This window comes from Coturnix japonica, chromosome 2, assembly GCF_001577835.2.
Source record: "Coturnix japonica isolate 7356 chromosome 2, Coturnix japonica 2.1, whole genome shotgun sequence".
NCBI lineage: Eukaryota > Metazoa > Chordata > Aves > Galliformes > Phasianidae > Coturnix > Coturnix japonica.
In genome coordinates this window covers 34,463,689-34,489,944 of record NC_029517.1, presented here as the reverse complement: position 1 = coordinate 34,489,944, position 26,256 = coordinate 34,463,689, and the positions used below count along the sequence as shown (strand labels likewise).

General features: G+C 38.6%; 1 protein-coding gene across 4 annotated transcripts in view; it reads right to left on the bottom strand.

Moving 5' to 3' along the window:
* RARB (retinoic acid receptor beta) overlaps positions 1-26,256 on the bottom strand; it is a 308,621-nt gene that overhangs the window by 273,484 nt on the left and 8,881 nt on the right. The window lies entirely within an intron of this gene.

Here is a 26,256-nt window from a genome sequence, read left to right as displayed (position 1 = left end):
CTAACAACAGTAAAGGCTGATCCTGCAGCTGTGTAGCTTTCCTTGCAAATTCAGCATTTGGGTTGTAACAAACCTCTGAAAAAATGTACCTTCTTCACACACCTTAGTCCATACCAAACCTTACAGCTCAGCGTGCTTATGCTTGGAATCTGTAAATCTACCCAGAATAATGAAAATCAATGAAAATATATAAAAGATATCCAATTAGGTACAGTTCTACATATGGGAATTCTGCTGTGTGGTAGAAGCAGTGTATTTCTGAGTCTATACCAACAACTGAACAGTAAATCAATGGAATACAGCAAGGCTACAAAAAAAATCCTGCCAATAAGATAACCCTAGAATTATTTTAAAGCTCAGCATGGCAGGATCCTTATAAATGAAGCTAACATCATTATAAATTAATTACAGAAGCCAAAAGAAAAAAAAGCTGACAGGTATGGCAGAGTACAGCACTTCTCCCCACTCTTAACCACAAGCAGCTGGCGAATCTGCAGAAGGTCCTGCGTGACTGTCTGTGAGCTTTCTTTGTGCCTGTCCAGCAATAGCATTTATCAGCTACCAAAACACTCATAAACCCAGTTCCTAACTTCACACTTCGATGTACTAAACTCTGCTTAACTATCCAAGCACTGCCAACAGCTGAAGCCTATTCCACTTATGAAATAAATACAGGACTATAAGCAAGATGGGGTCTTGCTAGAGAAGCTGAAGTGAAGAAAAAGTGCTGAATATTCTGGATGAACTACAGTGAAGCATCCAGTCCACTGGGTATTTTAACAAGTTATTACTTGTTACAGCTGCAACCAGTAACACTACTCACGTGCACTGAATTCAAGTTGCTGATATCTTAAATCTGTTATTTTCTTATTTCTTAGCACTTAACTTTTTAATCTCAGGTGACAGTGCCCCTCTGGTATTTTATTTTCTGATAGGTTTTCTTGATTTTTTTCAATGACAAACAGGATTTCTATCAGATCTATTCTATCACCTGGGTCAGTAGCTGGGCTGATTCTTTGGTTTCAGTGAAGAATCTTCTGTTAAGTGACAACAGTCACCTACCATGCTGTCACCCTCTGGACCATAACCAGATGGGAAGGTGATGCTTTCTGGGCAAGCTGTGCATGTGGATCTCCTCTCAGAGCACACACAGCTACTACAGGCTCCGATGCAAGGCAGGAACTGGCTCCAGTGGGCACCAACTCTGCCTGTCTATTCTGTCCTGGCTTCCCATCCTCATGTCCATCAATCCTCCTAGGTGCACTTGTCCTCATTTTACAGAGAAAGAAATGAGAGCAAAAGGCATTGTATGCATGCAAGAGGACTGGGCTTTATGCAGTTTTATAGGAAAGAGAAATTTTGACCAGCCTGGAAGAATACTTCATTGTAAAACACTAATTTTAGGAGAAAAAAATGTAGAGATATCATATCTCGTGGAAGACAACTTGCACTGTGGTACTTTCTCACAAGAACAGATAGCTAACAAAGGAGTTTAAACTGTAATTGCAATTACTACATGTTAATACTCAAAAGTCTTGCTTTTAACATAGCTCACCGCCTGGAAGTTCCAGTAAAGCACTTTCTGGATGCATGCTGAATTGCTTGCACTGGTTTTAAAAGCAAAGTACCAGCTCAAAGATTCAAGTTCTTTGAAAACCCACAGTTAAAATGAAGTATTAATCTCAAAGATTTCAGACAAGACCAATGGGTCAACAAGACATTCACTGAAGACTACCATAATGAGAACAAATATGTAGGTTTTGAAGCATGTAGAACACTAAATAGCACTGAACCACATGCTTTTCAGGATGAGTACCAAGGGTAGAAGTAATTTTTAGTAAACTGCAACAACTCTCAGTCCTAAATGTACTGTAAAGCAAGCATGCAGTAATTAGCACATCCTACAGGGAAAACAAGTTTACTGGGAAACTACCAGCACTCTACTAGGACTGTACAGTTATGACTTTTTGATGCTGAGCAGCAATATAACAATGGGCAACAAAGAGAACCTGGAACACAGAAAGCTCCACACTAATACAAGGAGGAACTTATTTACTGTCAGAATGATGGAGCATTGAAATGGGGTGCTGAGAGAGGCTGTAGAGTCTCCTTCTCTGAAGATATTCAAGACTTGTCTGAATGCCTCCCAGTGTGACCTGCTATAGGGAACAGGGGTTTGGGCTGGATAATCTCCAAAGGTTCCTTCCAAGCACTACAATTCCATGATTTTGTTCATGAGACTGAAACATAGATTTGTTTCAAATCTGTGAATTCTCCCTCCTTTTGTCTTCAGTCCATTAGAAGGCAAAATCCCATCTATTTGAACAAATTACTCTTCATAACATAGAGCATGCACTATCTGATGGCATAACAAAATATAAACACCTGTAAACAAAAAAAGGAGCATTATATAAAAAGGAAATTACACCAATCATCTTAAAGTGTAACCAACAGGCTAAAGATGTTATCCCCAGTCCCAAGAATTAAACCAATTATAATGGGCGCAATATATCTACGGATAGTTCGTGTCTTACAGCAGAAAGCCCCAGAGAGCTGAGGAGAAGCAGAGCTCAGCCCATGGCAGCAGCAAGAAGGCCAGCAGATGGAGAGTAAAGAGGTGCCCAGGACACTGCTTTTTCAGTTCCCTACATGTGGTCCAACCAAACACAGCAGCTCCTGAATCTGAACAAACAAGATCCTTGTGCCCAACAAAAAAAAAAAAGCAGAGAGAAGAAAAGAATCTGGGCTGGAGCACTGCAGGCCAGACCTTGCTTGAGCTGCCCGCAAAATGCTGCCCAACCCATATCTGCACAGCGGCTCTGATCCCACCCGAGGGCCTCTGTTATATGCTTCCAAGGTTCAAGTTACAATCACACCTAGTTAAAGGCTCACTTATGCTGCCAAAGAGTATAAGGAATCTTTACATTAAACAGAAATCAAAGCCACAAATATTTATAAGGCTAGTGGGACTTACAGTACCGAACAACACAGATTTCCTATCATTCCAGCATGCATTAAGGAGTGGAACTTTTGATGACTTTCAGGCTCCCTTGTATCTGTTAGAGCATTATACAGGGTGAGACTGTCTTGAAATCTGTAGTACAGCATCTAAAAGTAACTGAAAGGAAAGTCGCACGGATAAAAATATCATACTGAAATTTTATTATTAACAAATGAGGCCTTGGAGATCTTGTTCATTTCTCAAATACAATACTGGGAAATTGTTTTTATTCATAACAAAGCTAATGATAAAAAACAAACAAACACATAGAATCACAGATTCTTTATAGTTGGAAAAGACCTCTAAAACCATCTAGTCCAACCACCAACCCATTCCCACCACGTTCATTAACCAAGTCCCTCAGTGCCACATTCACAGAGTTCTGAAACACCGTCAGGGACAATGACTGCACCACCACCCTGGGCAGCCTGTGCCACTGCCTCACCACTCTGTCAGAGAAGAAATTCAACTTGAATCTCCCCGGGAGCAACACATACTTAAAATTTTTCATTATATCTTATTTTGAGCCATTAATTGGCAGCATGCAGCACTGTGCTTATCCCTCTAGATTCTGGCTCCAACAGCTACAAAAGTTATTCTAGCCCAGGTAAGTAAAGGCTGATGTTCCCATATGCCAGTGCTTCAAAATCTGACATCCACTCAGCAGGTACTGTGAAAAGACACAGGAAAAAGTGAGGTAGGAATGATGCATGGCAACCTAATGACAGCTATCAGACATCAGGTTTCTCTCAGTATACCCTCTCTTCCCACTCAGATATTACATGTAGCTCCTAAAGGAGTGCACTGTTGAGGCTCTGATGATAGTTTTACTCAGCGTAAAGTTGAAAGATAGTAATGAAATAATTAAGTGCAAGTGAGTATCTCCTTGGTAACCTAAGTAAATGTACATAAGCAGATGACATAAAGATGTTAAGACACCTCTGAGGTGCAGTATTCAGTTCTTTCATGATCTCATTCTAGTAAACTAGTTTTCTGGCATAGGTGACAGGAGAGGAAAAGAACAACTCATTTTTTGTTCTGTATTCTGACCTTTCCTTCTTTCCTTCTACCTTCTTTAATATCGTGTCAGCCTGTTTTCCCCTTCTTTGCCTCTTTCCCTGGATATCCACCAATATCTCCAGCTTCTCATTTTGCTCTCCCATTCACTCTCCTGTGAGCCTTTCTAATCAGAGGTTTTGGTTTCTTGATTTTTTAATTGCTAGTCCAAGTTCACAAAATTCCCATTGTATGACTGCTCTCTCCCCCGAAAAGTAGAACACATTTAACAAATATCCATACTAAAACCAGAATTTCCCTCTCACAAAAATAAGCTTTTCAGGCATTGGCAATCCTGCTGAAGAAAGGACAGCAGCAGGAGCTCATGGCCAATGAAGTACCTTTTCCCTCAAACTCCATACTCCACGTTTTCAATTTGCTTCTTAAGTCTCATCAGCAAACATATCTTCTGGACTATGAACAATATTAAAGTATGGCACATAATATTTATATAAAAGCAAGTTACAAATTGATCCTGAGGGCGGGAACAGTAATTTTGCTGGCTACACAAATTATCTCTAAGTACAGCTAAGAAATCATTTCACAGGCTCAATGTATATAATAAAATAAAGGTAATAAGCATGACTGAGACACAGAGGGAACAGATTGTCTTCTGGCAGTATACCCTACAATTGTGACTGGAAAAAAAACTCCATTAATCTGCAGCTGAGCAGAAAATGTATAATCTGAAGGGATTTCTTCATTTAAAATGAAAACAATCTGCTATCCTTTGATAAAGTAATAAGAACTTATAGTATTATGCAAATTACCACAACACAACACAAGCCCAACAGAACAGTAAGGTTTTCTAGTATCTCCAGCATAAAGTCATAGAATCACCAAGGTTGGACAAGACCTCCAAGATCATCTAGTTCAACCATCAAAGCATCAAAGTAATGCTTTAGTTGACAGGACAGTATAAACTAACAGGGTAGCATGAATCATTCCACATCTACTTGCTCCTAACTTCACAATGAAACAAAAATCCAAAAATCCAAATCCAAAATCCAGTAATTAACTATGAAACAATTTCATACATTAAGGAAATGCTCTTCTAGGCTTGTTTAAGTAGATAAGCAATATAAATCTAATGTGTTGAAGACTATGTACCCAAGCGAATAACACAGCATAACCCCGTTTCCAGCACAGAAAAGAAATTGCAGCTACTGCCACTGAAACTATAAATTCCGCCATTTACAGTCCCACAGAGAACCCCTGCATAGGAACACCTCTTTAAAAGCAGAGGGGGTTTTCTGGTTTCTGCCGAGAGAATCGCGCTGCTGCCCGCGGCGGCAAAGCGCAGGCACCAAACTGGGCCGCTGCAGAACTCAGGCGCTGACTTCAGTGGAAGACGGCCACATCTTGCTGTGGGGAAAGCAGGCCAAGCAATTAAATATGCATCAGCATTAAAGCTAAATGTACAGAAATAGCTTACACCAGACATAATTTTGGCTTACCAGGCCAGCATGCGTAGCCTGCATACATATTTCATTTTTAGCTAAGCCAAAACTTTTGAGCAATATACTTTCTGTGTTACTATTGTATGCATCATGGTTTTGAAGTGATAAAAATTAAAAAATGGTATTAATATCATTTACTGGACTTTAATATTTTGAATAAATATAGAATTAACAAGAAAAAACAACTCCACAGATAACACTCAGCACTCTGCCCCATTAATTTTAATGAAAAACACCTTACACAATCCCTTCCTCAGTGCATGAGCTTTCAGTTTCAGCTCTCACCTCCCAACTATTTGCTTCATGTGATTTAACACAGAATCAATCTCTGGCATAACCATAGGTGCAAAAAGGATATTTTTTTTCCCTGCACTATGGCAGCTTAAAGTTTTCTGAAAAAAAACCTTCAAACCTTCAGCAGCTTCTTGCAGGCAGATCATAGAAACACAGAATGGTTTGGGTTGGAGGGGACCTTAAGGCCCAAGTTTAAAACCAGTGCCATGGGCAGGGCTGCCAGGGCCCATCCAATCTGGTCTTTAATGTCTGCAGAGATGGGGCATTCACAACTTCTCTGGGCAGCTTGTGCCAGTGCCTCACCACCCTAAGACAGATAAAAGCCAATGGACAGCCATGCCAAGCTGCTACCTGCTCACATTCTGCAGTTCTTCCAGTACTTACCCAAGCTAGCATTCATTTGTGTAATTCTTTACAGCACTTGAACATTTAAGCACGTCACAATTCTATGATGTCTCATTTATATAATTAGCACAAACATATGGCCTACAATCAGTGTGGGAAATCTAAAATATTCTTTGGAAAGCTGTCAAACCAAAAGGGACATGTATTTCAATAAGGGAAAAGAATTAAGTATGCACATCCTACCTACAAGGACAGCAAGGTGTGCTTGCTTAGCCCAGAAGACGGGCTCACATGAAGGGTAGGGTTACTCTGTTCTGTATGTATCTGCCAGGGCGAGTACAAACCAGAACAGGTTTCACAGAGTTCTGTGGCCACCACTTTATCAAGATTTTAGAAGGCAGTGGAAATCCATACAGTAGATAAAACCAAAACCCACCACTACAATGCCAGTTATGGCAAACACACAGGTCTGAATACAGCTTCACGGTAGATCACATTAATTCATATCCTTCTAAAAACTTCAGCAGCCCTCTGGACAGGGTCACCTCCATAGCATCTCCAGCAAGTAACACGTTGCCTGCTATCAAGGAACACTTTCAAGCAGCCCACTCCAATTACTTTTCCAGAGGGGAAACCATTTCATCTCTAACCATCCCTGAGCTGTTTTCAGTCTTCTTCACCAGTTTCTGACTAGGAAATTTGTCTCTAACTCAAGCATGTCACCATCCCTGGGAACTGGCTGACTCCAGTTGACATGAGGAGTAAGCAAGGAGAGAATGAGAGCCCCTGGCTACGTATCTGCACCAGGTTATCTCACCACCCAGAAGATAAGTCTTCAGGACCAACAGTTGTGCCTGATACTTTATTAATGAATCGTTATCTAACCAGTCATACAGATCAAGATAAAACACCACAAGGAACACAAAGATCTTCCAGTGATAACGATGAGCTGAACACCAACAGAGTTTCTGTAGCACTGCAAGTGTTGACAATTTCTCCATGAATCCTGACTGACTTTCACATGATTTAAAGATACCTGAATTGACTGCCGTGTGTGTAACAGCAAAACTGATTCGCAATGTACATAGCTTACATATTCACAGCCAGTAAGTCTGGAGAACAGCACTATTTAGAGAAAGAAAAAAAAGAAAAGTAAAACCACTGACAGTGGTTTTGAAAAAAAATCCGCGTGATACACTTTTCCCTTACCGCGATGAAGTACATGGGGCCTTCCTTTTTCTTCTAGCTGTTCTCAGGTTAAACCCCTTTTTAATCCAGATCCTCCTTGCAGAGTGTTGGCTGTTGAAAGTTCTGTCTGATCTGTCTCTCACAGGTTTCAAAGGTGGAAGAAGGAATGTGTTAAGATGCCTTAACTTGTTCAGACAACTCAGTTTTTTCTCAAACGACTACCGCTGTTCTACCAAAGGGCTGTACAACAGCTGAATGTGAATGTCGGTCTGCTGTGACAAGAAATGAAACACACCCAAAATGTTCATACTTTTACTTAATTACTGAATAAATGAGAGTAATTGTGCGGTAAAGTGATACAACTTTCAACCTTTTATTTTCTTAGTACATGCATTTCAAAGACTCATTCTTACTTTCTCCTCAGCTCTTCTCACCCCTCACTTCAATTCCTGACTCACCTTTTAAGTTGTATCACATTAATTGGCGTTATTAAAATAAATGGGATAATAGGAAACAAATACACAGGTTACTGTAATTTTGAAACCTATCTCAATTCTATTAGATGCTTTTCCCAGTATCCACACAGCAAAAACTGCCTCTACTTGAACACGGGAGTTAATGAACAATTGGCAAGGCATGTTAAACTGAGGTCAAAGAATTAGATATTACTTAAGAGCACAATATGCTGTGACACAAATGACATTTTTGCAAAGAAAAAGCAACATTAGCCTCCTAGTAAATGAACGATGTGCATCCTTTCTGCAATCAAATTGTTCTTTAAAAGAGACAAAGCACAAAAGCAATTGCAACCTAAAATCTTATCCAAAATCACAACAGTAGAAGAAAGGATCATTAAGATCTTTGCACTGCGAAGATGTCAAGAGTAGAACAAAATGCCTTTAACACAAATGTGAGAACCAGACCTAGCAAGGTTTCTAAATTAAAGGAAAATTATGTAATTATACATTATTAAAATAATAAATACATATATTATTACTATTTAATATTATACAATGTTATATATATTTAATTCATCCATATACATAGGTTATGTATTATATATGGATGAATGTAATACTCAGGTGGAGGCACTCAGTGCAGATAGTCAATGACTGCCTTCGTTCCACTCCTAAAATACAAAGAGGAAGGAAGAATTTTTCAGATTGCACTCTGAAATCCAAAACAGGAGCAGAATTACCAGTAACTGCGAATGCTGATGCTCCAAGTCACTTAAAATAAACACATGAAATTGAATTCTCGTGTTTTCAAATCTGGCTCTATAAGCTAAAGGAGCTTGTTCAGCTCGGATTACATTTCTTCCAGTTGTTATAGCCTTTCAATTCTTCTGATTCATCATTACTTCCCATTATCAAATAGCTTTCATACATTTGACACGCAAATCACGGGACATTATGGATAGCCCAGTCTACATGACGATTATTTAATTAGCTGTGTTACTGCCTATTTCAGAATGCATGAAGTCAACCTTCTGATTATTTAAATCACTACACAAATTCATTCCATTTAGAGAAGAACATACCACCTCAAAATACCTTAAAATTTAACTTTAAAACACTGAATATTTAAAACAAAGGGAAAAAAAGTTTAACAGTATAAGGAAATACTACAGGAAGCTGTAGTCAGATTATGATAATTCAAAGATACTTGTCAGTGTAATGGGAACATAATTTTCATATTCACAACACCAACAATAAAAAGGAATTTCTGTATATTACATATTATGTAATACAATAGCATAATACAAAAATGAACTTCTCAGGAAATTTGGGGCATTCTTCATTACTGTATACAGTCTTGAATCCCCATTTGCTGAAATGATCTCCAGCTTCCCTCGGGGTTACAAAGCCCTGCAAACCTGACCTTACGTTGGTGACTTCACATACCCAGATAAGTACAGCCAACAGAACTCATGCATGAAAATAACTGTACAGCTAGCAGGCCAAAATCAAAAACCTTGTAATGTTTCCTATTTGCAGTGATGGAAGTGATTAATGAACAAGCAAGACAAAGCTACATACGTTTTATGCAACACAAAGTTTCCAGAGCAGAAGCACATCTTAGAAATAACAGCAGCAGAAGTCTACGTAGGCATTCAGTGGCAGCCTGAACAACACAAACAGCCTTGTGCTTTCTCTTTTGCTTTCCTACACATCACTATTTGCCTGCACAGCTGTAGTACTATGGTGCAAGGCCTGAGCCATATCCTTGACCCAGAGCTGATATCCTCACCTGGTACAACCCATTCCAAGCCCAGCTGAGCTCCCTCCTTCTGCTCATCACTCATGCTCTGGCTGCAGTCACTGAGTCCCACCAAGGCTCTGGGTTTGCAGCACTTCATTGTGACAACCACTGTACTCTGGCCACAGCCAGGAGTGCAGGTATAGCTGGCCCTTTTTTAGTTCTGTTAAAACCAAGGAGGAATGCATGAGCTTAAAATTATTTCCATCTGTAAGCGCTCTGCAGCAGGATCTATATTCCTGCTGCAACATCAAACCCACAATTGCATTTTTTTCCCATTCTTCGGGCAGATCCCATTTCTGGCATTCTATACCTGACTTTCTCCAGCAAACAGCACCAGTGTTTGCAACAACCTTCACTGAAATTTCCTCAAAGAAAAAAGAATTCCCAAAGCGCCCCCTCCGATAGTTTTATTGGTATGAACCATTTATGCCATTGGAGTTTCTTTAAAATACTTCCGTGTGCCAATATAAAAAGTTTTCCGAAATGAATCGATCGATTCTTGAAGACCAGTATCTTCAAAACAAGTTAAATTATGAAGGCTTTTTTGGTGTCTTTTTTGTTGTTTTGTTTTTCAAAAAACATTATACTAAAATGCTTATTACAGTTCCAATGCGAAAGAGAACCTCACTGATACACTACAGCACCAACAGTGACTGCAGAGTAAGCAGAAGCGTTGTGCACCAAGCACACAGTAGGATGAGGCAGGAACGACTGCACTCCCCAGGAAGGTCTGTCATGCAGCCTTCATGCCACACTCTCACTGCCCCTGAGGCACAGCCCTCACCACTCCTGCTCTCAGCTGCAGGGGCTGCCCAGCAGCAGCGTGTGCTGGGAAATTACTCAACCAAGCCAGCTGAGGTTTAGGTCTGTAGAGACCCAGCACAGCACACAGCCTTTTAAAGTGCCACCATCCCGTCTTAAACAGCACTGAATTTTCACGAGTCTCAGCAAATGCAACGGCACAAGCAATAAACCCTGGTAATGCAGAGACTGAGAGGTAAGATTGTTCAGCACTGTGCTTTGCAGAAGGAATTTCTCTGGAAGCAGCAGGAGGCTTCGTCTATCTATCTACATACAAAAAGTCCTCCTTGATTGGCTCCTGGATATTAACAGAAAGCTCTATCCTCAGTGTGAGCACAGCTTCCCTTAATACTAAAAGCTACACATGCGTGCGGGAGAATGTGGCCCATAACCTCTCATGGTATCATCCTTCTGTTTTTACAGCTTTCCACCCGTGGTCACTTCTGAGGACAAAAATACCCTATGTGTATAAAAGTTAAAAGAAGGCAGTGTACAGAAAGGCTGTAAGCTCACAAAGCACACTGATAAGCTAATCAACCCCAGGGCTGGGTCTAGCAACATCAGCTCACTGCAAGTCCAGTTCTGTACTTATTTATGAACATAGGGACAGGAAACAGACACATACAACTGGAGTCAGACTTGGCTTTCATACTCGAGTTGAAAACCCCATTCTGGCGCTGGATAAGCAGGAGAATTAGGTATCACCTAATTTCCAGCTATTTTCAAGATGAAAGTGGAATGTCTGTTTAAGGCAGTTCCACCCCGTATGAATGTAAGATCCCCCAACACACAAAAAGCTGTAAGCCTAGTACATTGATGAAAAGCTATGGAGGAATTTATGGGAACATTACCTTAAGGAAGGACATACACCTCAACTTCCCCCCTCAACAAATTTCTCTATCACTTTTACTGCAATCATTTGTTTCCAACTCTGCTTTTTCCTTGTGAAAACTCTCTGTATAAGCATTGCATTTTCCAAATAAAGGGACTTGTAGCTGAAACTCTGATTACCCAGAAGAAGCCATAACAAAAACAAATGTAATAAACTATAAGTATACAATATATGCCGTTTCACTGCAAATGCAGCCCTAGCCATGAGAACAGCAATGTCTTTTGAGTCCCATTACATATTGGAAGAACAAGGATATTTATGAATGGGCAGTAGCTACTTGCGCTCATTGCCCTAGGAGAAGCATATATATTCATAACAGCTAGCGGACTTGAATAAGTTCCACACATTTACTTTGTTTCAGAAGAATATACGAGCTACAGCACAGTCTGGGATTTAAGGCTTCTCCAAATCAGCGTCAGTTTTTTTGTGGGAAAAAAAATTCCATACTCAGCTAATATGTGCATACAGTTGAGTACATGCTCGAGTCTGTAATATACTTTTAACAACTGTGCAGTGAATTCTTGATTGAACATGCTACTCGGTGTTACTCAAAATCTGCTTTTTCTCGAGGGCATTTCCATGAGTACTCTCTCAATTAGACAAATGCATATCACTAGATATTTATCAGAGAACTTCTTTGTTCAGAAATAACTCATCTCCTGTGAACGGGGACGCAAAAAAAGAATTGCCTTTATTTTTTGCCATTTCTTCCCTTTTAAATTCTGAGAACCTTGAGACTTCAGTAATCACAAAAGAATTACACACTTTCTTGCACTGGAGATGCACAAAAATGTAAGAATCTTGGGGAAAAAGTGAGAATCAAAGCAGACAGACAGAGTAAAGAGATTTGTGATCTGTCCAACCTAACCTCTGGCCTGAATAGGGACACATACCACAATATATATTATAATGCACAAGTCCACAGTGACCTGCCTACAGTGTTTCTTTCCTATCTCTATGCCTTGAATGGGGGATAGGGACATAGAGAGTATTAGCCCGATTTACATTAACATCTAAGTTCTACTCGCACGTTTAAATGTCTGTTATTCTGTTTTTTTAATTTATGCATTTAGACTAAGGTACAAATTCCCAAAATGAATTATGTATTGAATACATTAAGAAAAGCTAACTCTGTTTCAATTAGTTATCTCAGTTTATTGCCTTTCAGTGTAGTGCTTTGTTCTTGCTGTAAGTTAAAACACATGATTTATTTAATCATACACGCAGCCCACTGACTGCTCATCCTCTAACCTAAGCTAGTCCTAACGCTTACAGTACCTTGTTATAAAAAAATCCTTCTAATGCCACCACACACTTCTGTTCATCCTCTTTTTCTTCTCATATTTCTTCTGAATTTTCCTAAACAGTGTAGTGTATCATTCCTGTTATAAAGCATCACAATGTAAACCCATGGCAACTACTAAATAGGAATCTTTTAATTTAAAAATGATCTGTTTTTTCTTTAAAAAAATAATTTTTTTAAAAGGGTAAAAAGGATGACCCCGGGAACTACTAACCTGTCAGTCTCACCTCTGTGCCTGGGAAGATCATGGAACAGATCCTCCTGGAAGCTATGCTAAGACACATGGAAGGCAAGGAGGTGATACAGGAGAACCAGCATGGCTTCACCAAGGGCAAATCCTGCTCAAGCAAACTAGTGGCCTTCTACAGTGGTTTCAATGCATCAGTGGACAAGGGAAGAGCCATTGATCTTCTAAATTGATCATCTAAATCAACTTCAGTAAGGTCTTTGACATGGTACCTCACAACACCCTTCTCTCCAAATTGGAATACAGATTTGACTGTTCAACAAGGCCAAGTGCAAGGCCCTGTACCTTGGTCAGGGCAATCCCAAGCACAGATACAGGTTGGGCAGAGTAGGGCCTGAAGGATTTGGGAGTGATGACTGATGAAAGGTTCAACATGAGGACATGGAGTTGTTAGAGCAGGTCCAGAGAAGCACCATGAAGATGATTAGAGGGCTGGAGCACCTCTGCTACAAGGGCAGGATGAGAGCTGGAGCTCTTCAGCCTGTAGAAGAGAAGGTTCCAAGGAGACCTTAAAGTGGCCTTCCAGTGCCTGAAGGAAAGCTGGGGAGGAACTCTTCGTAAGGGCAAATAGCATCAAGATGAGGGGAAACAGCTTTTGACTGGAAGAGGGTAGACTTAGACTAGATATTAGGAAAAAAGTCTTCACTGTGAGGGCAGTGAGATACTGGAACAGGTTGCCCAGGCAGGCTGTGGATGCCCCCTCCCTGGAAACACTCAAAGCCAGGCTGGAAGAGACTTCGAGCAACCTGGTCTAGGAAGGTATCCCTGACTATTGCAGAGGGGTTGGAACCAGGTGATCTTAAATGTCCCTTCCAACCCAAACCATTCTACAATTCCATGATCTTGCACACCTGCTCTTCCTAGGAAGGCTCCTTTCTGAGCAGGGAAAATGGAATCCAACCAACACTTCCTATTGCAAGAGATCCTATACAAAATAGTGTGTAATATTACAATAGGCAGCAATAAAACCCAGGAAAAAAAAAGAAATTATGCTCAGATGTGATTCATCAAATTCTCAAATACTTCACTTAATCCTGTTTATCTGTTCTTACCACCAACAGGTACATCTTCCTTCCCTGTCCATGGTGGGGCAATCCAAAACTAGAGCAGCAATACAGCCTGAAATAGTACATAGTAGTCAAACTGATTTCTGTTGTTCAAAAGATTTTTGTTCCAAAAGGCAACTGTATAACTTCTAAATCCTGAAAATAAAAATAAACAAGCTCACATCTGCCCCTCACAAAACTGCATCATTTTTACACATCTTATATGCTTTTTTGAACTTCAATTTTTGGGATTTTAGTGTTCTTTGGTACACTAGGTTGTAGTCAGGCTTTAGGAAGAAATTGCTTCAATGGGTCAGACAATTTTACTGCAGAAAAATATTACATTTAGATTCCTTTCTCAATGTTTTTTTAAATGATCTTCTTCAGATGTTTTTGTTATTGTTGTTTATAACTTCTTCCAGCTCTTTCGAGAACATTTTGTCCTTGTTCATTTCAGCTACTGTACCTCCATATTAAATCACTAGAGCCAGTGATTCAGAAATACTCCTATGGGAATCTTTTCTCTCTAAAAGCACAGTATCAGATGGTCATTTCTACCTTTAGAAACAGCTTTTCAAAGCAAAAATAGCATTGATCTTTAAAGCTGTATAAGCAACATCTGAATATACCCAAAGAAGGAATACATTTCACCTTTCTAATACCTGTTATCAGCTATAAAGTATCAGAACTTTAATAAGTAATAAACCACACATTACTGAAATTAAGTAAACAAAACAGCCCAGGAACTCAAGCACTTCAGGATGTCATGGCCTACATCTTACAAAAAGCAAATTCGAATAGAGTGTTTTAGAAGAGGAATACAAAGTTACTTCTTGAGAGTTGAGAGCAAGAATATAGTTTCCTTTCATCAGTAAACTACCATCTCACAACTGCAAGTTGTTCCCTCAGATTTTAGGAAACAATTCACCAATTACATGCCATTTTCAGTGATCAAAGTTGCTATTGGAATGGTACTACTTAACCACCTCAATTTGCACTTCAAAATTCAAGAAATTAACTATTTCTCTGTGCTGTAACTGACACGTAAAAAACTTGAAAATGCATGAGCCTCAAGAACTTGTGAAAGCAAAAACCTCTGCTTTCAGACATGAGGAGTTATGTTTTTGAAATAACCAAAAAGGCTGTTGCTTCTCTTTGAGCTCAGGTCATTTCTACCCAATCAGTGCTGGTGATGATACATCAAACACTTAGAATTTCAATGGAACTACTATAACAAAGGCTGTGAAACTTCTGCAGATTTTCTGAGTTCAGTGCATTTCACTTGTGGTTTAGTCTCGGTGCCTTTCCATAAGGTTTTGCCACCACTCCTGTGTACTTTCCATCACAGCTCGATCTTCTAGGCAGTTCTGTTACTAGGACGAGCCTGGGGCGAGAAGGGATCTGCCCAACATCCCCTACTCTTAAGATTTCCTGGTTGTTAACAGAGTGAGTTCCATGCTTGTGTGCCAATCCTTGTTGTTTTGCATTTGTGAGTATGGCCCAACAGGAGGCTCTGTATTTTGCAGCAAACTGAAAAGGTCAACAGGCAGTTAGCAGCTATGCGTAGACAATAAATGTGTGCATATATAGCTTAAATACATATGTAAATATTTTATATTATAGTTACATATAAACTGTGTTTAAATAAAAATACATACAGAATAACCAACAGTTTTCACTTATTACATCCAATCACGTCAATAGCCAAAAGATGTTAATACTTGTAGAGAAGAAAGCCACAGATTTGGTATTTATTTGATACTTTCAAAACTGCATCTTCCAAGTAACAGTACCTTCAGTGACTCCCTACATAACTTTATACTTTCTTTTTTTCTCTTCTCCTTCACATATTATTACAGTGTATTCAATTTCTACACCTGGTAACTGAGCACTGACTTTTTAAGAGTACCTTTCTAATAGCTCTTGCCTTGCACATACATACTTTTCTGTAAAGAAATAAAGCCAGATGATGCCAAACCAGGTTTCTCAAGCTATCAATTCAGAAAAACCATGAACAACTCAGAAAAATACAGCTGCATAATTTTTAACAAAACAATATGGTACCTGATGTGATGCATTAACGGTCCATAATGTTATTGAACAAGACTACAAGAGAGACACTTTACTTGCACTTGCTTGTCAGACAATTACTCTTTGCTACTGTAATACTTCATGTGCATACTTCCAAGGAAGACTCATGAACGCATAGGTTCATTAAGGGAATGAGAGAATCGATTGTAAAATGGAAAAGGCCGAGTGAGGTCATATTTCAAAGAGATGAATATGGTACACTCCATTATGTTGTAATCAGCCTCTCTCTTTCATCCTAAGAACTGTAATAGTCTATCCTAATTTAAAAAAAAAAATTCACTGCCTGCATCCTACCTTCATCCCAAATACAGTGAGGAATTCAAATGTGCTGCAGGCAGTTTCCATTTACCATGGTCTTTGGAGAAGACGGTATTGATGTTGCTGACCATTTTTCTCCTTAATAAGAAAAACATTCAAATGCTACTAATATTGCTGCCTTGGCAAACCACATTTAATAGATGGGACTTGCCCTGTACATGACACACAGAACATCAATCAAGGCTGAATTTTATTTCAATTTATTATGGTTGCTGTCTAAATGAAAAAATGCTTATATCGTTAAAATGTCTTACAATATAAATGTGCAAATGATGCAATCACCCATTTTGTAAAAAAATTCTGATTTTGATTAAAAATATCTACAGTTGAACTTCTAAATATTTAATAAATGTAAAAACAAAAACCAAGCACATTAAGAAACCACAGTAATTGGTACCTGGTGTAATATGGTTTTGTGCTTGACAGCTTTTATCTTTAGGAGGTTAGTTTATTAGGTATTCCTCTTTTGTAATGATAGAAACTGCCTTTTTGTTAAAGTCACTCAGAATGAATTACTTTAATCTTTACAACCTTTACTTCATTCAGCACTCACATATACAATTTGTTGTTGACTTCCTTTTGGCTTTGTTTTGAAGTTATCATTTATCACAGTATTCAAGCTGTTTCTAGACTCTGTACCAAGTGGCCTGCAGAAGTTTTCTAAGCCTTCCCAGCTAAGGGAGTCTGGACACTGCACCATCACCAAGGGGTAGAAACCAACATCTACAAAAAAACAGACTACAGTCAATTTTGTAATCAATTAGGGAGACCATACGTGCCCTAGCAAGGTTGTGCTGGCACACTCAGCAAGCAACAGCATCAGAACTTCACTGTGATGACTGCCCTCCTAACTGCTCTGTCCCAAATTGCACGCGAGACTCTAGTCTTGCTCTAAGAGAGCACTACAGACTGCCATAAAAGCCAGCTAAACCCAATGGTATTTAAACCTCATTAAACTGTCATATACAGCCTCTATATACTTCCTTCCACATTACTGCTTATTAACATGCAACTGTTATATAAATACAAACCTCCCCTCTGGTAAACAGATGGCTCTTTCAGATGACTCATTTGGAAATGCTCAAATGTCCACAGCCTAAATGTACTGTTAGACATCAAAGAAAGAAAAATGTTACAAAATGTCATATGCATGTAGCAGGTCAGAAAAAAAAAAGAAAAACAACAGTTTTTACTAGAAAATGAGAGTTTGGCGTGAATACGCAGGCAACTTCCTAGCACTTTCTTACATGTTTAAAACTACTTGGAACAGAGTTCAGACACTACAAGCAAAAAGACTGAACTGCAAAAATAGTCTCCTAAAGTACAAGCCATGGCAAGATGTGATGTATTGGAAAAGGGGCAGTACGGTTACACACTGCATCACATGGTTCTGCAGCCTGTAGGGTAACCACCACTCATGCACAAGTCCAAGCATCTTTAATGAGACAGAATAAGGCATGCAATGATTTTGCCTTGAATTGCATTTTATCATAGCCAAGAACCGAAGAGCAATTTGAGCTTAGCCTTTTAAAAAACAATGGATAAATAACTGGAAATAAGGGAAGTGTGGGAAAGCTGCATGACAGATAAATGGGAATTTTATAACACTTGCATATTGTAAAGGTTGCCAGAATGTGTTGAAAGAAGAAGCACCAATTAAATCACATCCTGCTGCAGCTGTCCAACTTCATAGCTAAAATGTTCATATTAATTTTGTTAAACAATTAAAGTAGGAAATCCAAAATATTATTACAAGTATGTTGGCTTGACATTTTCTCTTCTCCAGATTTAATAACAGATAGAGCACTCTGAACTTCAAAGGGCAATGAATGTATACAAATTGTGGGAATTCACACCCTCAGGGCCTGAAGTCGTTGTCATATGGAAACTCCACAAAATCTATATTGTGCTATACATTTCTGAAAGACATTTTAGAAAAGCAAAGAGAGAGTTATGGGGCTGGTCTGACATTTAAGGGATCTCCATTTCCTACTCTGATAGACAGTCCTTCCTAGTGCCACACAAAGCATGAGTAAATGACTTCCATTACCTCAGTTTCCCATTTTTAAAATGGAGACCATTTAGATACCTGAATCAATTCAATATTAAATACTGGAAAAGAAAAAAAAATAAAAATATAAATAATAATTTTTTAAAAAGTTTCTTGTTTGCATCTTTTTTCTTCTCAGATGGGAAGACACCCGAAAGCTCAATTTTCCAGCAGCTTTGACGGTATGGTCTTAAACAGATTGAAATCAACCCAAACACTACTCAGAAGTAACACGCTTTGCATTTTGCAGGTCTTAATGTCACTGGATAGCCTTCCATTTCAAAGTGCTGCTCTGTGATAGAAGAGATACAGAAGAATGAGCACTAGTGAAGTTAATAAACAAAATGCATTCACGGCCCATTACTTCAAATAACTTTACTATATAAATAGTCCACTCATAAAATAATGGCCTCAATTAACATTTAATTCTCACACAATGCATTTGTAATGTATTGCAAGTATTAAAAGTTCTGCATGAATATCACTGTTCTAGAAGCGCCACAACTTACAAGAAAAGTACTGACATTATTTTCCACTTGATTAAAATTAGGTGTCTCCCCTGGCCCCCTTCCTCTCCCTGCCCATAAGGCCTCCTTGCCCTGGAATAATTACAATAAGAGATACCCTTCTATGTATTGAAGCTTCCAATCTCCTTGTTGATTCTCAGCTTTGATCTGAAAACCCATAAGCACTCTAGCACAGCATTACTGGAGAGGGAAAAGCAGAGAGGTCTCACCATCCTGCTAGTCCTGCAATTTCATTCACAAAGCAATGTGAATTCGCTGTGCTTGAGTACTTACATCCTTTGTACAATGAGGGGGATTGCAGCAAATTTTAGGATCCCCATCAGCTAAAAATACGCCAGCACTGCCACTGCTGAGTACAAACACTTGAGGACAAGACTAAGGCAAAACTGGAAGAGTATTTCTGGCATTATCTGGACATTTTAATAGCAGCATGTGATAGAAGAGCAGTTTGTAACTTGATAAATTTAAATGTCGTGTGAAAGACCCTCCCTCACTCAGCAATCTTATGGTTTTCCAAGCTAAACTGACTGCCTAATGCACTCTTTTAGAACAGAAAATTAAGATGTTAACTGGGAAAGAGAGTATCTTTGTAATATGCGGTTGCTTTTATCCTCCAACACAATGACTGAGCATTGATGAGATGATAACACAGTCAATTAATCAAACACCAACAAAACACATTCTAACAATGACTGCCACATTCACAGTGTCATTTTAGGAACTGACTCTCGTACACATGGATCTATTTTGTTCCGGGGTTTGACCTGAATCCTAATGAAATTAACTATTAGAAGAAACCAAGCCAGTGCAAGTCACTTGCTTTTGAGGACATGCTGCAAAACCTGATGAAAAAGCCATAAGATGCTTCCCTACAAATCTGGGCTGAGGAAGACCAAAAAGGTCCTGGAAATTAAAAACGCACCGTACTGTGCCGAACTAATTTATCTGACAAGTGCCTCAATGGTCAGATGATTGATTGAAAAAAAATATTAAGAGTAGGACAGATCTAAATTTAAAATCCCACCAATGCTTATTAACCTCTAAAACATGTTTCAGACTATGCTAGCACTTCTGCCCACAAATGAGCTTAAGTGACAAAAAAGAAAAACAAAAACAACTGTTTCAAGGAAAATGAAATATATTAAAAGAAATACAACTGCCTTCCATCTGCTATTTTCCCTTCAGGTATTGTCTTACATCCAATTTATTGTTAATATTGTACATTATTAGTTGTCCTTAATAAGCTCTGTATACATCCAAGAAAACTGCATACACCGACAAAGACACTTCTAGTTTTGCACAACACATGGCTTTTTTATATGATGTGTTCACTCTCGAAAACTACTCCTTCACAAAATGAAAATTCAGCAGAATCCTTAATAGCTTTCATATTTCAGTCTAATAGGTAGCATGGCATTGCACTGCCACCCACCTTTGCTACAATATTGCACAGCACATTTAACAGACATTTGCTTCCTTCTCACAGTCCTTATGTGCAGCTTCTGCAGGACCTTAGCATTAACATTTAACAGAGTCTATGAGCATTAAGCACATTTATGAACACCTGCTAGAACATTTTATTTGCCTTAAGAGTTTTATTACATCTGTTAATTTTTCTTGCTATGCTTTATGGGCCAAATCCTGGTCCGGTTTTAGCCTAAACTCCCATTGACTTCAACAGGAAGTGGATGTGATTGTATGTGGTTTTCCATACAAACTCAATACAGCTTTAATAAAACTGGATTGTTAGTAAGGACAATCCTGGACAGAAAAAGACAGCTCCTACCAGCACCAAAATAAATAAATAAATAAATAAATAAATGAATGAATGAATTTACTCCAACAAAAACAATCTACTGAATCCAGACTTCAGTAAGAGATTAAAAAACAAAGAGTTATTTAATACACAGTTCTGTAACGTTCACTGACATGAAGGCTGAAGGTAGAAGTCGTACAGGCATCCCATACACAAACACCTATGGCCTGCTATGCCTCGGTCGGATGTTCTACCATCAAATCTCCCACTGATTTTGCAGAGGAAGACATATTAAGAGTGTTATGAATATGATATCTACAACTTAGAGAGAGATTATAATGGAGGATTCTACACAAAGTACTACAAACCCCCCTAAAAAATTAAATTTATTAAAACGTAAACACTACTTTGACCATCATTATTAAAAGCCATGAATATATCCCTGAATAATAACAGACAAGGAGCAAATAGTAGCGGATATGACAAAGCCACTTCCTTTTCACAGCAGCTTGACAGTAAGTGCTTGATTCAATGCATACTATTAAGGAAAAAAAAAAAAACAAAGAAAAAAAATCAAAACAATTATAAAATAAAATTATAGACACAATGATGAATGGTGACAGATGGAACACTAACAGATCTAGCACCATACACAAAAACCATTGATTTTCTCTGATTACTACTTAGGTGATCAGAGTGTACTAGGTACTAGTTGCCTGCTTGCTCCAGATTTTATTAATGCTCCAATATCAGGCACCCAATTTGGAAATCAATTCTTACCTCATCATTTTTCTCTGAAGGATTCTATTATTCACAATTGATTTAACAGAAATGAAAGGCTTACCATTAACAAGAGCCAGCTGCTGACACTTCATAGATGAATTATTGAACTTCTAAAAGTGAATTAACTTAACCATCACCAAGACTTATTGTCTGATGTTTCTCATATAAAAGTCAGTGTATTTATAATTACAGACTTGAGCAGAAACACGTAGCTTCTCTGGCACCTCCTTAAACACCTACCACATACACAAAGTAAATTATTAAGGATATTTGTAAAGATTCAGATAGGACTTATGCACCAAATACAGTCAGGGGAGCTTTGTGTCTACCTTTTTAAACCCTTAATCTTTGTCATCTTTCAATAACTATAAAGACAGGATCATTTTAGGCTTCAGAAGGAGGAAATTCAATTTGTGGCATGTTCCATCTTTGTCTACTGTGAAGTTTCCTACACCTGAGCATGGCCTACAGAAGACTATTAATTCATTTTAAGTACAAGGTGAAGATCCATCTTAGGAATTGAAATAGCAGTAGAAATAGACAATTATAAGTGGAAGCAACTACTGCAACTCCAACCCCCAAAGCAGCATAAACCTAAAAAGCTGGAGGCCCACCCAATAAAGTTTACCATCTAAGCTAATAGGATACTAGCACAGCATGTAAATTCATCATTTCCACCTCCCAGATTAAAAAGAACTAAGCTCTGCTCAAGACTAATTCACTTCCTCATGCAAGAGCTTTAGTTCTATATACTACAAAGCTGGTGAAAGGCTTTTAACCCCTGATCAACAGTTTGCTACTGACAACAGGTTTGGAAGGGCAGTACATCAGAACAGCATCTATGTTGCAATCCTATGAATTAGTAAATTGGGCCTCAAGTACTACACATTCCCTAGCAGAGGCGCTGCTAATAATGCTGCTCGTGAATCATCACTGAGAAATGCTGATAAAAACCTGTTTGTCAGGAGTGTTAAAAGCACCCAGCTATACCAGTCTACAAAACAATTTAATGTCAAATGCAAGAGGAACTGTGCAAGGCACAACTATCCCTAAGCTACAGGTTAGCAAACTACAGATGCCTGATGGGATATCAAACTGAACAAACTAGTGAGCATTTTGGGCTTCACCAGGCTTTTTTCTAATCTAATACTACCTGGCTGAATATACGTCTAAAATGATACAACAGCAACTGCCATCTCTTTTATTATCACTCACACACTTGTAAAGCTCAGTTCAGTTACACTAATCCCTGTAACTGCTCTGAAGACTCCAACACAAGACCAAGCTGAGACTCAAGGCGAGATCTACTCAGGAAGTCTTTGGGATTAATAATGCAAATATCTGCTTTCCATTTATGGTGGAATGACGATACCTGATTCACATAAACTGAAACTCAGCGACTGCCTGAAGTCACTAGGGTCTCCCATCAAAGTCCTTAATGAATATGCTTGTACACTGATGGTGGCGAAGTATCTGAAACTTTTATTTTTAATTGGGTTAGCATCTGAAGAAGGTACACTTAGCACTGTATTTCTCATCCTCACACTTCTCCCTCTATTTTGCCTCCAACGTTACTACAACTAACTTTTTTAAATCCTGCTTAGATTTAACAAAGAGTTTCAACATCAAGGAAAATGAGAAGGGAAGAAGCCTGACAGACAGAACCTTCAAACTCAAGAGCCTCACTGTTTTAGGAAAACAGGCCAATGGTGAGCTGTTTTTTGGTTTGTTTTCTATATATTCATGACATAATCACACTGTTGTTTTTTTAAGTATCCAAACTTTTTTATCCGCCTTTTTTTCCACAGAGTACCACTTATTAACTGCAGACTGGCTGGCTCTAACAAGACTCATTAAATTTGATATCAAAATAAAATGTATCTCAGCAATTACTCCATAAGAACTCATTTTAAAGGACATGGACATTGGCAAGTTTCTTTCTTTTCTTGTGCTCATTTTTTCCAGTGTTTCCCACATTCTGAACCTCTTAATGCTGTAAGATAGAAGATTGCACAAGCGGTCCTACTGGTTCTTTCCAATGGGAATAGTGTGGTCAGAATCTGGCATTCAACAAGTTTCCATTTCTACATAGGTCTCATTTATTTTTCAGTTTAAAAATAAGACCATATTACTTTGGCATGTAACTAGAGCTGCTCCTATAATGCAGAAGAAATAACACTGCTGGCAAGCCCCCAAAGCTGTTCTGAAACAGAAATGCATTGGTAGAACTTTCATAAAACTTTTTTTGACTAGAGGTAGAATTCAACACTAGCCTAAGTGGGAAAAACTTCACTCAAATCAATCATATTACACAGTCACTTATTGCAGATCTGAATCCCTATTAAGTTTACATAATGCAAATGTGTAAGCCAAAGTGGAATTTAAATTCTGTTGAACCAATTGTGCTCATCCCCTACACAAATACCTCAACATCAACTTATATGATCAGCCTCCTACAAAACTTGTTTTTCCTCAGACACGGATACTAACATGCTATTTACGACATACTGCAACCATGACACTTTTTTCCCCCTGCAGTATAATTATTATCTCACTCAGGTGCCCAGTTGGGAGGATATGATGAAATTACGGTTGCAAGACCTATCTTCCTGCACCAGTTATAGGCTTGAAGAAAATAACATAGATCTGATGTTTCGTAACTTCTGAGGATTTAGCTTTGCAACCTACTTTCCAAAATACTTTTTTTTTTTTTTTGCATGTCATACCCCAGGTATTTTTTACAGCATGAATCAGCAGCGTGCAACAGTATTATTTCAACTCAACTCCCAGCAAGACCTGATTCTCAAAATCACTGTGGGATAAGCAATTACCTGAACATCAGTGCCCATCTCTTTGAATATCCAAAAAATCGTGAGCTGACAGGTACAGCACAGAATTTACAAGGAGACCTGTACCCATCTGGAGCAGCTGCTGAAAGCAACTTCTTGCCAGAGAAGGAGAAAATAATGTGATAGAGGTATCAGGCTGCTTAGGCAAGAGCATGAGTTTGAGGTAGGGATCACAGTAAGGCCTTCCTTCTTATTTCACTCTCCTACTCCTGACTGAGAAACGCAGACTGGTTCTTACTCTGTCAGGAGAACAGGCAACTAGATCATCTAATCTGTCCCTGAAAGCAATCTTCAACAGAAATGCAGGAGCACATTGCCCACAAAACTAGCATTTTTTCTGACAGAGATTGCTCTTCCCTCCTCAGTGACTGTGTGATCCCAGTGCTGAGAAGGCTCATGATTTGGGCAAGGCGTCAGTTCCTTCCTAAGGGACTTCAAAGAAGTGTAACTGACTTTTAAACTTCCGTGCCTGATCAGATCTTAACAGAACTTCATTGCTTTAGTAGAGGAGAAAGGTATTTCAATTGCCTGAGAACTACCATACCGCCAAATATCAACATCCACTGCAAACAAAGGAGGTGTAAAATCATCTCAAAGAAAAAGCAATTTGGGATTTAGAAATGCTTATGTATTTAAGTTCCATTTCTAGACACCAGTTACTTACCCTAGAGTGGATCTGACTTTAAATGCAGTTATTGTGATACTCAATTGAAAAGCTTCATTGTTAAATTTTTTGAGGGGAGGGTGGGTGTGTTTTGTTTTTTGTTTACCTGTTATACTGCTGTTGGAGATAAAAACAGCACAGGAATGTAGACTGGAATTGTTTGCCTTCAGTTTCTTAAGAACTCATACCCCATGTACCACAACTCACCAACTGCTTCAAATACTTCAGCAAAGCACATTCGCTATAATGGTAAAAGTCAGGCTGCTCACACACACAATCAAGTACTTGTCAATAAAATGTAACATATTTGGGATATTCATTGACTTAAAACAAGTTCATAGAATCAGGAAATAGTTAGAAATACGTGAGATGATTGTACCCAGATCCTAAAATTGTAATTAATATTTCAATCACATACGTGGTTAGATAAGGCATCAAATAATCTCAATACATAGCTACATTAGGAGTGAAACTCCACCCACTATTCACATGAAAATATATTGCTTTCTCCCTCCCCCTCCACACAGTTTGTCTAAAAATTAGTGTCATAGCAATCATCTAATCTTCAGGAATTCAAGGCCAATTTGCTACTGAGGATAGCAAGACACAATCATTACCTTTTTATTTCCACAGTGGAAATAATGTACTACAGGTGTTTCAGAAAGACTCTGATTTTTGAACCAGTCTCTTTCCATATGTTACTGACTCTAACAGAGGCATACTTTTATTTAGGCTAAATCACGCCTTATGGGACACACTTATGAGGAAGAAAGGAGGACATGCAAGTGGCATTTGAGACATATTGCCAATGTAAAGCTGCCAAAAGCACACAGCGAGGAGCATGTTTTGGCTATCATGAGCAGAATAAGCATGCACTCCTCAACCACTGCCAGCTGGCATTTGTTTCCAAACACAGAATACTCACTAGGCAGTTTGGATGCTGGACATACTCCTAACCTTAAACTACACTCCCATAAAAATGTGCTGCTGAGATACCTCATTAACAATGACTGTCTCCTAGCTTGCTGCCAAATAAGAAACACTGAATGACACAGAAAAAATTATACGTTTCCGCTATCAAAAAAAAACAAAAAAAAAAAACCCACAACATACTTTAAGTATCTTAATGTACTCTACTGCTTATGGCAAGAGGAAGATTTTAAAAGGGCTAGAAGAAGCTTGTGCCCACATCTTGAGAAGCAGAAATATTGCCACTATTCCACAACATATGGATAGAAAAAGTGAAATCTAGAGACTTAGAGCAAACAAACACAACAATGAGCAGCAAGAGTGGCTGGCACTGTGATTTTAAACACATTTAAT